Raw genomic sequence first — 13,724 nt, forward strand, 5'->3', positions numbered from 1 at the left:
CTTAGAAGTACTAACATCTGCTAACTTAATTCCCTTTTCCAACAAACTGCGATGAAGTATGAATTTTCGCAGACGTAATCGAGTCAAAAACAACCGCTTGTACTTCAACACACCGAGTCGGGTGTTGCACATTCCTTAACGTAATCTCCACTATATCGTAAACACGACGCTCAGTGGTTTCACTTCCGAAAGTGTGAGTAGCTAAAACTTCTCTTCTCTCTGTTTTCAATACCAATTCCTCGAACACCTCTCTCAAGATGAAGGATTTATTGGCCCCGCAATCCAACATACAGCGAAAGTGCGTCCTTCCCTTTCACTACAGCTGTAAATGTTTGTAATAAAACCGATCCAGGGACACTATTTTTTCTTTTATTTGATTCGGTGCTGAAAGATATCATGGTAGAAGCGGTATTCTTTCCTTTGGGGATGAAAGTCCCTACTTCGACTGGAGGGGAAACATTCTTAGTTTGGGTTTCGGATTGCGGTCTTTCGCAAATTAAAGAATTATGCGAAAAAAAACCACAATTTTGATAGTTATTATTGCAGAATTTTCTTATATGGTTTTGAAAACATAGGAAGCATTTAACGGTTAGCCATTAACGATTTTTTTTCATTTCATTGATACTAAGTGAGCAATCATGACTCGTGTTTTTCAGTATAAAAGATACATTTTTGATTACTCAGTCTGTCATCGGAAGAAGGATAATAGTTTCTTTTTTGATTAAATTTACGATTTGATTCATATTTATGCTGAAATGAGTCAGCGTGTGTCGTTAAGACACTCGTATGCGAAGAACATCTATTTTTATAACCTTGATCAGTTTTGTTTCTAAATGAATATTCTTTTGCATTATAAATTTTTGGATTTGCTAATAATAACGAAGCTTCCTTGCATTCTACTTCAATTATGAATTCTACTAAATTAGTGATATCAAACAATTCACCTATCTTACGTTGATGATTATAATTTAAATTTAATTCTTCGGGTAGCTTTTGTAATATTACCGGGCACAATAAGTTACTATAAGTACCTGTAGCTACATTTAATACTAATTATCTACATTTAATACTAATTATCTACATTTAATACTACTAACAACGATATAATTTTGAGTTTCTATTGCATCATACATTTTTCTTAAGCCTGTTACATTTTAGCAAGCTTTTACTGGATCAATCGATAAAAGTTTATGCATGTGAAGAAGATATGATTATATCTGTTCGGCGAAATCTTTCTTTTAATAACTGTATCGACCCATCACAATTTTGTTCAGTTAAAGAAAATCCCGATACAGCATTTAAGGCAATTCCACCAAGATACGTTTTTAGATAAGTAAATTTCTCAATTTTTGTTAATGAATCCTTTTTATGAATTGCAACTTCGAAGGAATTCCAAAAATCTATAAATTGACTGCAATCGCTCTGAAAAGTTTGTATATTTAATTTCGGCAAATTAACACTTTGATTTCTTAATGGGATAACATTTTCCGAGTTATTTGTAACTGGACTGCTTGTCCTTACTTGTGGAATATCACTCAAATTTTCTATTTGTCTTTCTAGTTTAGATGTTAGTTCGATTGCTTTGTCTTTGTAATCTTCGCATAACTCAATTTCTCCTTCCATTTCGCTAAAATCTATAATTAATTGAATACTCTCATCTAAGCTAATTAAATCCTTTAATTTTTCCGTGAGCTGAGCTTTTAAACTCACGAGCTCATTAAGTTTTGTTTCTTTTGTATATCATTAGAAATTTCTTTACTTAAGGTATTTTTTATTTTAGTTAAATGTTTCGTGAAGATAGTACGTAATATTTTCCTTTTTTCCTTTATTCTATTAATATCCATTTTAAACTAAATCATTCAAAAAAGCTTAGAACAAATAAAAAAAATGTGCCCACCTCTGGTTTCAGCTGCTCTCTGCGCTTCCTCCAAATTGTCGTGCTTTCCAAAAAAATTCCAATTTCCAAATTTCAACATATCACGGCCATACACCACGATGTTCAGTCAGTGCATGACAATCCCATTAATGACGAAGCAGGAGTTGAAATTTTCATAGGTTTTATTTTCACACATATATGGACACGGACATTTCTAAACTACCACACAAGCACACCACGACACAAAGACAAGAGAGTGTATGTCGCCGCGTCGGCGTCTCGAATACATTTGGTTGGGGAACAGATTTTTCCCTTTTCTCCACCAGAGGAAATCAGAACTCTTAACAGATACCATTCAAGTTTTTTTAGATTCTACAGGATATGGAGTCTCTTCCCAATCCAGGGTACCAGATTTTCTTTCTTTTCTTCTCTAGAATTAAGTCCTTTTCTATCACGTTCTGGTTGAGAACTAATTTCAGTTCTGTCTGTAGTGTGCCTGTCATCTTTAGTGGATTCTCTCCTTGCTCTTGAATCCCGGCTATCTCTTGTCTTTCATATTGATCATTCCTATCCTTTTCAGATTTTTTTCTAGAAGTTTCAAGGGGCATATAGTATGCGTTTTCTTAATTTTTCGAACAGTATTCCTCAACAAAATTCAGATTTAATTGATTTGAAGTAATATTCTTATATTCATTCAAATGCTAATTATTTTCTTTCATTCTCATACATCAATTTTCAAATCTGCGTTTAACTATCTCAAAGTTATTATGTAATTCGTCAGGATTTTTATTCCAAAAGAGCTTAGTTTCATTCCTCCCATTTTTGAATTTTGAGTTGTTTTCAAAGTGCGCAATGAAATCCTTGTCGCTATCAGAGATATTTTCCCTATCTATTATTTCCATTGAATCCAATTTCCAAAACATTTTTAAATTTTCATTTAAGGGTGAGCAGCATTTTATTTTTAGAACAGAAACGTTCTTGTCGCAATTTAAATCTACTGCTGAGATTCGCCCTTGCACAACTTTACCGAAAATTGTATCAGTTACAAATAATGTTTTAGTTAAATTTTCCCTTTTGCTTGAATGAATTTCCCAAAAATATTGCGCCCCAATTACGAGAGAAAATTCGTTTCCGAAAGACTCGCAAGCATTTGAAAGCTGTAATTTTTTTTACTAAGCATCTTTTCTAGTTTATTAGACGATACTTTAAAGGAGTACTGGAAACAACATCGCAAAGTAAGGCTTCAATTTCAATGCTTTTTTCAGGGTCACGAGAATTACAAAGAGTAAACTTTACAACTTCATATGTTTTTTCTATCGGGTCCCTCGAACCACAGGTATAAACTAACAGTTTTTCTCTTCTCATTATAGGCAATTTTAACGCGTCAGCTATTTCCTTTTTCAGAAAGCATCGCTGAGAAGCGTTGTCTAGCAGAATATTTACCCCTTTTCTCCCAACCTCAATAAAGCCGAACAAGTCTCTAAAAGAACCTCCCCCTCATTGATATTTATGTTCGAACACGTTACGATTTCTCCCCTCTCTGCTTACGATCTTTTACCCCCATGTCCGTTTTAACGGTGCAATTTTTGTAAACATGTCCTGCTTTCGTGTGGCATAAGAAACATATCCCGCATTTTCTTAAATGTGTCTTTCTTTCCTGAACCGGCACAGGGCAAGTTGAAGATTTTAGGATTTACACAAAATAAACATTTTTTCATATCTATTACAAAGGCAGATGTATGCAGAGTATTCGCGCTCGTTTGGTTATTTCGGTTATATAATTCAAGTTTATTCTTATTGAATTTTCCGTATTAATGGCTAGGTTTTTTCATAAATGCTAACTCTAGATTCTGATAGTGCATCCGTGCCAAATTCTTTGATTAAATGTACATTTCGCTCACGACATTGAATTTCGATTTTTAAGAATTCTAATAAATCCGAAATAGTATTTTCTCTTTTCGTATACATTTTACTTGAAAATTCCAGGGATAATTCCTTAGGGATAGATTTTAACAATATGGGATTAGGGATTGCAATACCGGACCAAAATTTCAATACCGGTATTCGGTATTTTTTAGATCTTAATACCGGGATACCGGTTTTAATACCGGTATTAGAAATTTTGGAAAAAGAAAGAAAACACGGGTGTTTCTTTTTCTTATTTGCCAGTTTTGTTAGAGAGTGTAAATATCACAAAAAATAATTTGTAACTTATAAATTATAACAGTATATAATCACAAAAAAGTAAAGAAACATTTTATTTATTTAAATCACAAAAAAAGTGTAAATATCACTATTCAGTTTGGGGTACTATTACAAATTTTTGAAATGTGATCTAAAGAAACATAATGCATCAATTGTACTGTCATTAAACCTGAAAAGTAATTTTGTGTAAAAATTACCAGCTGTCGAAAACGCTCTTTCGGCATCTGCGCTAGTTGGTGGTACTATTAGCAATGCGCGATATACTTTTTCCAAGTATTTACCAAGTATTTTTCAATGTAATATATAATTCTTCAGATACTAATGTATGCTGTTTTTTCAGTGACTGCAACATGAAATTTATTGTTGCATTAGCTGTTAATGAATTAGAATCTCTCCGACATAATACCCCAATAGTCAGTTTTATTGGAAGTAGAACTGATATATTTCTGGATATTAAGTCGAATTCACTGTCTGAAAAATTAATTTACAGGTTTAAGTCGATTATTGCTTTTTGGATTGGATTTCTCAGTTTCAAAAATCGTTCCATCATTAGGAGTAAACTGTTCCAATGTGTTTTAGAATCTAATATTAATATATATTCTGCTTTATTTTCAGTTAGTATATATTATAGTAATATATCCTTTTTATAGGAGAACGTTTAAATATTTTAACAATTTTACAATCGAACTTTATAAATTATAGGAAACAATTCTTGATAGGTTAATATTTCATCCTCATTAGCAATATCTTCTTCAAAAATTACATTGTTATTATCTTCATTGTCAATATCACTCGCACTCTTACTCTTTTCAAAGTTGGAATCCGAAGTTTCTATATCCACAGTATTTGGATTCTTCTGTTCTTTATATTTTTGGTATAATACATCTATTACTCCTAATTGAATTCCATGTGCATAGCACAACTGCTGATTTGCACCAATCAACTTTCCAACTTTTTTCATAATTGTTGCTCCATCAGTCGTTGTATTAAAGGCATCAATTTTATTTTGAAACTTTAATTTCAAGGAAAAATATCTATTTTCGAATTCCTCTATTTCAGAATCCTCAATAGTTAATTCTGAATCTAATTTTTCGAATTCTTTCAAAAGTTCTTCTAACCTCTGCAAACGAATCACTACTTCATTTTTTGATTCTAATTCATCTGCAGAATGTTCTAATCTAGTTAAGGAGGCCTTAACCTTGCCTCTTGCGACTTTAATTTGCGTTATGTGTTCCTTATATCTTTTCGGATCGTCCATGTTGAAAAGAAATTATATAACAAATCGTTTGCGAAACGACACCAAAACTAAAAATTACGTTCGCTCGCAATTGAAAACTTCTTCTTAAACTCTTCAGGTGTTCTTCTCTTTAAAAACATCAAACTAATAATCAATAATAATAAGATAAAAATTAAAGAAACTTATCTGTTTCTCATGCTGACATCTCGTCGGTGCCTCCAATTTTATGTAGAGCTGGTTGTGTGTATTTAAGCCAAGGAAAGATGCCTTCTTGTCTCTTTTCTTATTTATTTTGCACACACACACACATATAACAACACATGGACGATGACTTCACATATATAAGGTAACACATAATACTATATACAATTAAAGTAGAAATTGCCGCTAACAAAGAGCGAACGAATACTTCTTTTTGCCGCTAACAAAAGAGCGAGCGGTGCCTACTTGCACCAGTTTCACACCAACTCTCAGGGAGAAGTATATACAAAAACAGCTTAAGTGCGCCTCCCCCACATTCCAAACATACATATGGGTTAGCGCATACTGCGCCATCTATGTTCAGTATTAATCTTTACTGTATGAATAAATATACAAAGAATAAAAAATACAAATAGAGTAATTAAATAAAAACAAAATATTATAAATAACAAAATCACATAAACAGTCGTTATGGATACAATATTTTCTTTCAGGGATAATCCATGTTTCGCTACTTTAGATTTAAGCAATTAATTAAGCCATTAATTAGCTAATTAATTTCGCCCGTTAGGGAGGCATAAAAACAAAAACGTATACTATATTGCTATGTTCGCGATACCTGAACATATAGTGGAGACAATTTTAAAAATTTCTAGTAAATACCGAAAAACCGGTATTGAAACTTGTGAATACCGGTATTACAAAAGTGTACAAATGGCTCAAAATACCGGTATTCGGTATCCCGGTATACCGGTATTGCAATCCCTATATGGGGTGTAGTAAAGAACTATAACTGTTTGAACTAAAGCCATTATTTTCTAAGCCGCGTATGTGCGTTTCACATATAGAATATAATCGGGGTAACAACTTAACATCGCTTGTTTTTCTTACAGGATTTAAATTTAGTAGTTGGGACATACGAGCATCAATAATCATCTCGGTTCTACCGAATCTTTCTTTAACAATATTTATCGCAACATCATAATTTTCTGCTTTTAAAACTAAGCTCCGAACAGCCATTTCAGCATCGTTAACTAAATAAGATTTCAAATAATTAAATTTTTCCACATCGCTAAGACGAATTTTTATGTTACATCAATTGAGAATAAAAGTCATTAAATTTCAGAATGTCTCCATCAAATTGAGAAATTAGTAATCTCGGAAGTTTGACTGAACATTGTTGAATGTTTCTGTTAATATTTCTATCATTGATAGTTTCGCTTTCACTTTTTCGCAAAAGTTACTCAGCTCGCATTTTCCAAGTTATCATTTGATCCCTGTATTCTTGTTGCTGTTCCATTTCGTTAGTCAGATCTTGTGCGTTACACAGATTTAAAATCTCTGAGTTAAGTTTCTTTAGTTGATCATCTTTGTCTAATAATTTCGCTAACAGTTCTTCGATTATATCTAAAGATCTTTCATCCGTTTTGTTTATTTCCTGCTCTAGCTGTTTAAAATGTTCTGTTGCCGCCTTTCTGACAGGGGTTCTAACTTTTTTTTAAACATTCCAGATCCATTTTAGCTAATTCAACAAGACTCTCAAGATAAACAAAACCCAGACGGGGACACAGCGCCCTCGGGTGGAAAACCTTGGGCCTCGAGGGGTGTAAATAAAATTTTAACAAAAGCTTTATCAGGAAGAGGGTGAGGGGAAGTGGAATAGTTTAGTTAATTTAATGAAAAGTACTTTAAAAAAAACTCATATTCTGCAGAACTAAAACGAAACTTCTTTAAAAAACTGAAAGGGTCCCCTCCCCTTCTGATTTTCTTCTTCTTCGGCACTACAGTCTACAGCAGCGCTTACGCCATAGATTTTCAAATTCCTGGCAGCCAGAGCGTTGAGATTTTTTTCACCATTGTCAAAACCCCTAAAGAGTAGTAGAGCTCATTTTCTGGTACCTGCAGGTTTGCTAAACATCAGTTTTTTTGCTAGATTAGAGTCCTCTAAACTTTGTAGGTGTCTGCGCACCTGGTACTATAAGATCTAATAATGTTGCGCTTTTTGATTTTTTTTTTTTTTCATTTTAATATTCCTATATATGTCATGTTTGAGAAAGGATGGCTCCGTGGTCTAGTGGCGGATCAATCTTTGACTATATCGGTTGCAGCCTAAGCGAAGATTTTTGGTTGCTTGTATCCTTTATGTTTAATTTCCAATATATGTAAATCTGTAAATTCATAGCACATTATACAAATTAATGTAATTTGAATATTTCATTCTTAAGTTGTATGTGAGGAACTGCTGCCAAGCTGATTTGCAGTTCACTCAGTCATTTGAATGTTTATTGCTCGCATCTGTTGAAAAAAAGTTTCTTCCTTCTTTTATCTCAATTTGTACGCGACATTCAGTTATCTCGATTAGTTCCTATTCTCAAATTACTATTTAAGCTCCGTATGCAAATATAATTTCTGACAGAGAAACGAGTCATGAACATTTGAAAGCACGTCTTTGATTAATAAGAAAAGGCAGATTCATCTTCATAAAATAAGCGAATCCTGCGAGAAGTAATTTGATAACTATACTCAGCATGAAATCAGAATTGAAATAAATGAGTTCGAAAACCATTCTTATCAATGACTAAAAAAATAATAATTTTGAAATGCCTAGATTATTTAGAAATGTTACAAATTAAGCTGAATGAAAAGAAGCGAGCATACATTTCATTAATAATGAAAATGTAGAAATTATAAGCAAAAGAAAAGCTTCTGTGGTGGAAGAGGAGCGGATGAAGTTATTATTGGGTATTTTTTTATTACTTTTTGAGGCTTTAATGAATTTATTTTATTGTGGATAAAAAATAAAACTTAGACATTTTTTTCAGCCCGTGTAATACTAGTGTTGCGTTTGAAAACAAATTTTTCGCTGAAGCTAAGCTCCATTTTACAAACTGTTTCAGTGTGAAAAGTTATTTCAATCAATAATCATTTTATTGCTGCGCAGCGTTTGCCATTAAGTAATTTATCAAACAACTGCATAATGACATAACCTCATTCAAATCCAGAGCTTAATTCTGAATAGTTACTCTTTTTAAAGCTTTATTTTAACTCATTGTCCTTATTTTATTTCTATTGTCTTTATTAACTAATGTCCGTGCTTGCGACTTCGACTGAGTTTATTTATTTTCTGTGCATCCAATATAAAGAAACCAGACCAATTCATAGCGAAAATGCGGGTAATCAAGAACGAATAGGACGAAAGCCCGCACAAACAAAACACGTTGGCTGTAAATACAGCCTTATCTTTTGATAGTATAAATTATACATGAAATAAAATTTTCATGTAATAATTCAGAATTTAGAAAGAATGAAATGTACAATTATATCTGAATTTAGAAAATATAAAGTGCATGAAACTAAAATGTGAAAGTAAGATTTAAAGAGAAAAAAAAATGGAAAATAGTGTAAAATGCAAAATAGCAAAAATAATATAAAATATTGTAATAATAAAAATACAAGGTAAATAAAAAAAGAAAAGATAAAATGGATCATCCAAAAAACAAGGAATAAAATAGTATAGATAAAAGATAATTTAAAATGCTATTAATAATAAGAAAAAACACATGGATTAGATAAATATGTTACAAATTTAGCAAAGCATAATACGGCTCAAAATTATTCTCTGTATGTGAGAAAAAGCAAAATTCATATACTTTTATATCATACTATTTTCAAATTCTTATATTCAAATTCTTAAAAGATTTTTAAGATCCTCAACAGTTTATTATAAATTAGTTACTACTCTAAAGCTTTTTGATAAACGACATTCTTGGTCTCAGCATTTGGCTTTATTATTATATGCGAAGATCAGATGAGATAGATTGTGTACTTCACTTGTCTTGTCATCTTCCGCCTTGCCACGATCCCAAATTCTTGAATTCTCATATTCTATCATATTTTTTTTTCAGGTGGTTTACAAAGAGCATTTAAAAGCTGAATTAGTATCGCTTTGATTTCAGAATACTGTTCTTAGAATTTCTTTCGTGTTTTTAAAATTTGCTTCCAGATCTATCTTTACGCTCCCTCCCCTCCAACCTAAATTATCTGACTTTTTTTTCCCAGTTGGTTGGTGGACTCATTGGATTATTTCCAGTTGTACTTTTGTAAACGAAATCCATTGCAAAAACTCAAATATTCATCATGCACCTAAGAAAAAGAATCTTCAATACAGTAGATAAGCATATCTTCAGATACTCGCAGCACACTCTTTTCAAATCCAGAAGTTGCTATGTATGCCAGCAGCGGACAGAAGCATTCCGGCATTTTCAAATAGAAAATTCTATTTTTATAGTCCAAATATAAATCAATAGGGTTTTAAAAATCTGTGAACTTATACCAATGATCTCAACCTTATTGTCCCGATTTTTTACCATTTCTCTTGCTAACATAGCAGCAAAGATGGACAGTCTTGCAGAAAGGATTGTTTTATTAGCTTGAAACGTATCCAATCACATTTTTTAACTTAGCTAATTTAAAGTCAACGCTGTTTAACTATGAAGCATTTTTTTTTCGAAACTTGTTTTGTTAATTATATAGTTAATATTATGAATCTTCAGTAACTGTAGAATATTTTTTAGGAGCTTTTATTCACTTCGAGACTTAACTGCTATATAATGTACTCAATTAAAATAATAATTTTTAAAAAAATTGAAAAGTGGTGATATGATTTGATTTGCATTGTTTCTTTTGATGTTTTATTGCACAATTATTATATTTAGAGTTTAGGAAACTAACTATTCATTAAAAATTAGTTATTTACAAAATTTATCACAGTTAAAAATTTAATTGTAATTGTTTTAACTTCATTAAATTTACTATTTATTTCTTAATTATTTATTAAAATATTGTTAAATATTAGAAACAGTTATTAACGATTTTGTTTTTAAACTTGTCGTTTTCTCTTCATGGGATTTGCTGCTGAGATTTTGATTATTAGTTAAATGACCAGAAAAATACCTGAACTGGCACGCACCATCTACAAGTTTTCACGCCACTCCTTTCTTAAGATGTTTGACGGGATCAGCCTATATCAGCCATATACAGGATGCTTGTAAAATATTTGTATAAAGGTTAGTCAGATATAAAAAAGCAAGTGATTCTTGCAGTTACACATAGAGTAGCAAACGCGAAAAGCGGTCACTATAAAAAGACGCTTCTTAGTGAATGATTATAAAAAAAGAATTGCGAAAATATTAATTCTCTTCATACATGATGATATTTCGAAGACACAAAGAAAATTTTTGAAACAGAATGAAACTTTTAGCCTTCTGTTGCTTCTCTGCTACATTTTGGGATGCGGTGATCTGATGATAAGTTTTCTGCTTCAGGTCTGGAATATTCCAAGTTCGGTATTCTATTCTGCCGAAGAACCGTTAGGTAAAAGGGTTCGGTGAGCGTTTAATCAGTAATGGTTGAATACCTTCCCACTTTTGTTGAGAGAAAGCTTGGAGATGAGAGTATTAGTTCTGTCGTTGTTCTCGTCATCTGACAATGGCTAGACGTTACTTCAAGTTAATTCTAGTGTTAAATAGTTTTCTCTTCTTCTTAGTCACTGTTTAGCGCCCGATTTTTCATGAATAAAAGACAATTCTGACGCCACTTCCAATTTTTTTTTATTGTTAAGATTATATTCTAATAATAATGATAAAAAAAAAAGATGCAAAAAAAGAAGTTGTTTGAAATGCGGTCACTGTAATTGTAATTGCGAGAGCTAAAAATTTTTTTCGTAACATTTTTGAGAACATAGTTTAAAATACCCAAATTTCAAAGACTCGCATACCCCATTTTTTTTTTTTAATTTTTAAATTGTAATTTTCTAATATGCTGAAAAACTGTTCGCGTTTACGATTCTCTATTAATAAGTAGATCAAACATTAGCAATTTAAGTTAAATGACACATTTAGAAACAGTACATACGACAGATTAATAGAAACGCGTTGCGAGTGGGATTATTATTTCCCGTAATGTCACTGTTGCCTTAATATATTTTGACTTCAAGTATATGTGTTCTCAAGTATATGATTACGAAGTATGTGTTTCACTTTTTCTTGCGTACACATAGAACGAATAAATGCAGGCGGAGCTGCGGGTTCAACGGCTATTGAATCACAATTATTAACTAATTTATTTTGTCGGATTTGATGCAAAATCAAAGAAAGGAATTCTTTAACTCGGGAAAGGAAATTCACTACAATAAAAATAAAGATTTCAAATTTAATTTTTCTGCCAAAGATAAAGATTTAAGATTTCTGCTAAAGAGAAAACTTTTAATTTAACAATATTTTATGCACGTTTGGAGAAGAGTCTGATGATGGCGATGCAGATCATTATTGAAATTTTGTAAACATAAAAATTAATCCAATTACTTTGATCTCATACATAAAAATGCTAATATTAAATTTAGTATTATCAAATAAAATTTAGAATAAATAATTTAGTGTTATTAGTAACAGTTAAGGGCATTAAATTAAATTCGGAGTAATTAGGAATAATAAATAATAACCTAATAATTATAATAATAAATTTAAGTGTTATTAGTTGCATTTAATGGCACAATTAACCCATTAGCTACCACGTTCCTCATTTGAGGGGTTTGGAATTTTACGTACTGTGTCAAAATTATATTTGGCACATACATATATCAGTGACAAAAATATATTTAGTATACTTGTAGTATACTTGACAGTTTAGTTTCATTATATATATATATATATATATCAAAATTGTGTGTAGCTAAAAGTGTATATTCTGTGCTTCGTTTCCTTGCAACAAGCGAACAAATTTGAAATTCGTCAGCAAGTTGAACGGAACAGAATTGTCTTATTTGGAGTATATTTTTAAATTGGTTTTTATATTAAAAAAATATACCAAACATAAATATGTAATTTAGAGATTATAGTAACGATCTGTTTATTATTGATCCTTTTTTTACTATATTATTATTGATCCTTTTATAATGCTACCCTTATTGTTACACAATTTTGTGTCTATGTATCTCTGATTTGGATTCTTAAAAAATCTTGAGGGGGGTTAACATCTTCCTGCGTCACTTCCCTAGTTTTTTTTTTTTTTTTTTTTTATCAGTTGTTGAGAAATATGTGATTAAAAAATTCTATTTCGAATTATGAATCCTTTTTTACATTCAAAAAACGGCGAAAGGATACCTCTGTTCCTTGCCTCTAGAGGGCGACCGCCGTCATATGATTTTAAAAAATGACCTTTGAAATGCCATTTTCTAAAAAGGCCCTAGAGCTTTTCTTGAAAATTCTCAACAGACTTTCTTGACTACGATATTGTATATACAATTTTGCATGACAGTTCTCTCTGTCAGTTCATGCAATGTTACAAAGAGAAAAACAATGGCTAACAAACATAAATTAAAACAATGACTCCAAAATTATTATTTGGTTCCATTAAAATTCGTCAAGAAACTTTCAATTTAAAAAAAAAAAAAATCAAGTGTACTTATTTTTTATATCTTAGTAAACCACCTTCTCCCGTGGCCCATTAGCTCAGTTGGTTAGAGCGTCGTGCTAATAACGCGAAGGTCGTGGGTTCGATCCCCCCATGGGCCAGTTCTTTTTAGAAGCACATTACCCTTAACATTTTTTAATTCATTTGCTAATTATAAATATCAGTATTAAATAATATTTTTGAGGAGAGTTGCAATCCTTTCTCAATGTTATATAAATGCCATGATCGTAATTTTTAGTTAATTAAAATACTGATTAAAGTTTTTTAAAAAATCACCATTATATACTGACCAAGTTTGATAGATGTAGGTCAAACGATCTAACCTATATAATGCCAACACACATTCGAACATTCATCTTTATTATAAGTAGAGGTAGCACAATATTTAACACATTTCAAAATATTGGATTTTTTTTAATAAATTGGATTTTTTAAAAATATGGTATATTTAAGTTAACATTCTGTAAATTGCGCACCATTTAAATACACAAACTTGCAGAATTGTATAATAACATCTAAAATATTTAATGAGGGATCTGTGCTTATTTCATAAAAAATAACTGATATATGTTTGAAATCCAATAATTTTTATTTTCTTATTATATGATAGAGAGACAATATTTCTTGCACAATTATAAACTCAATAAATGTATTATCAAACAACAATTTTATTTGCACATTTGCAGAACTCATCACCTACATTGCTAGTTCTTCATCAAAGTATACGTATGCACC

General features: G+C 31.2%; 1 non-coding gene across 1 annotated transcript; it reads left to right on the top strand.

Annotated features, from left to right (window-relative positions):
* Window positions 1-13,016: 13,016 nt before the first annotated feature.
* Window positions 13,017-13,090, top strand: Trnai-aau (transfer RNA isoleucine (anticodon AAU)). The gene has a single exon. It is a non-coding gene; the product is annotated as a tRNA-Ile (tRNA).
* The last annotated feature ends 634 nt before the right edge of the window (window positions 13,091-13,724 follow it).

Source organism: Argiope bruennichi, chromosome 9, assembly GCF_947563725.1.
Source record: "Argiope bruennichi chromosome 9, qqArgBrue1.1, whole genome shotgun sequence".
In the NCBI taxonomy this organism is placed as follows: Eukaryota; Metazoa; Arthropoda; class Arachnida; order Araneae; family Araneidae; genus Argiope; species Argiope bruennichi.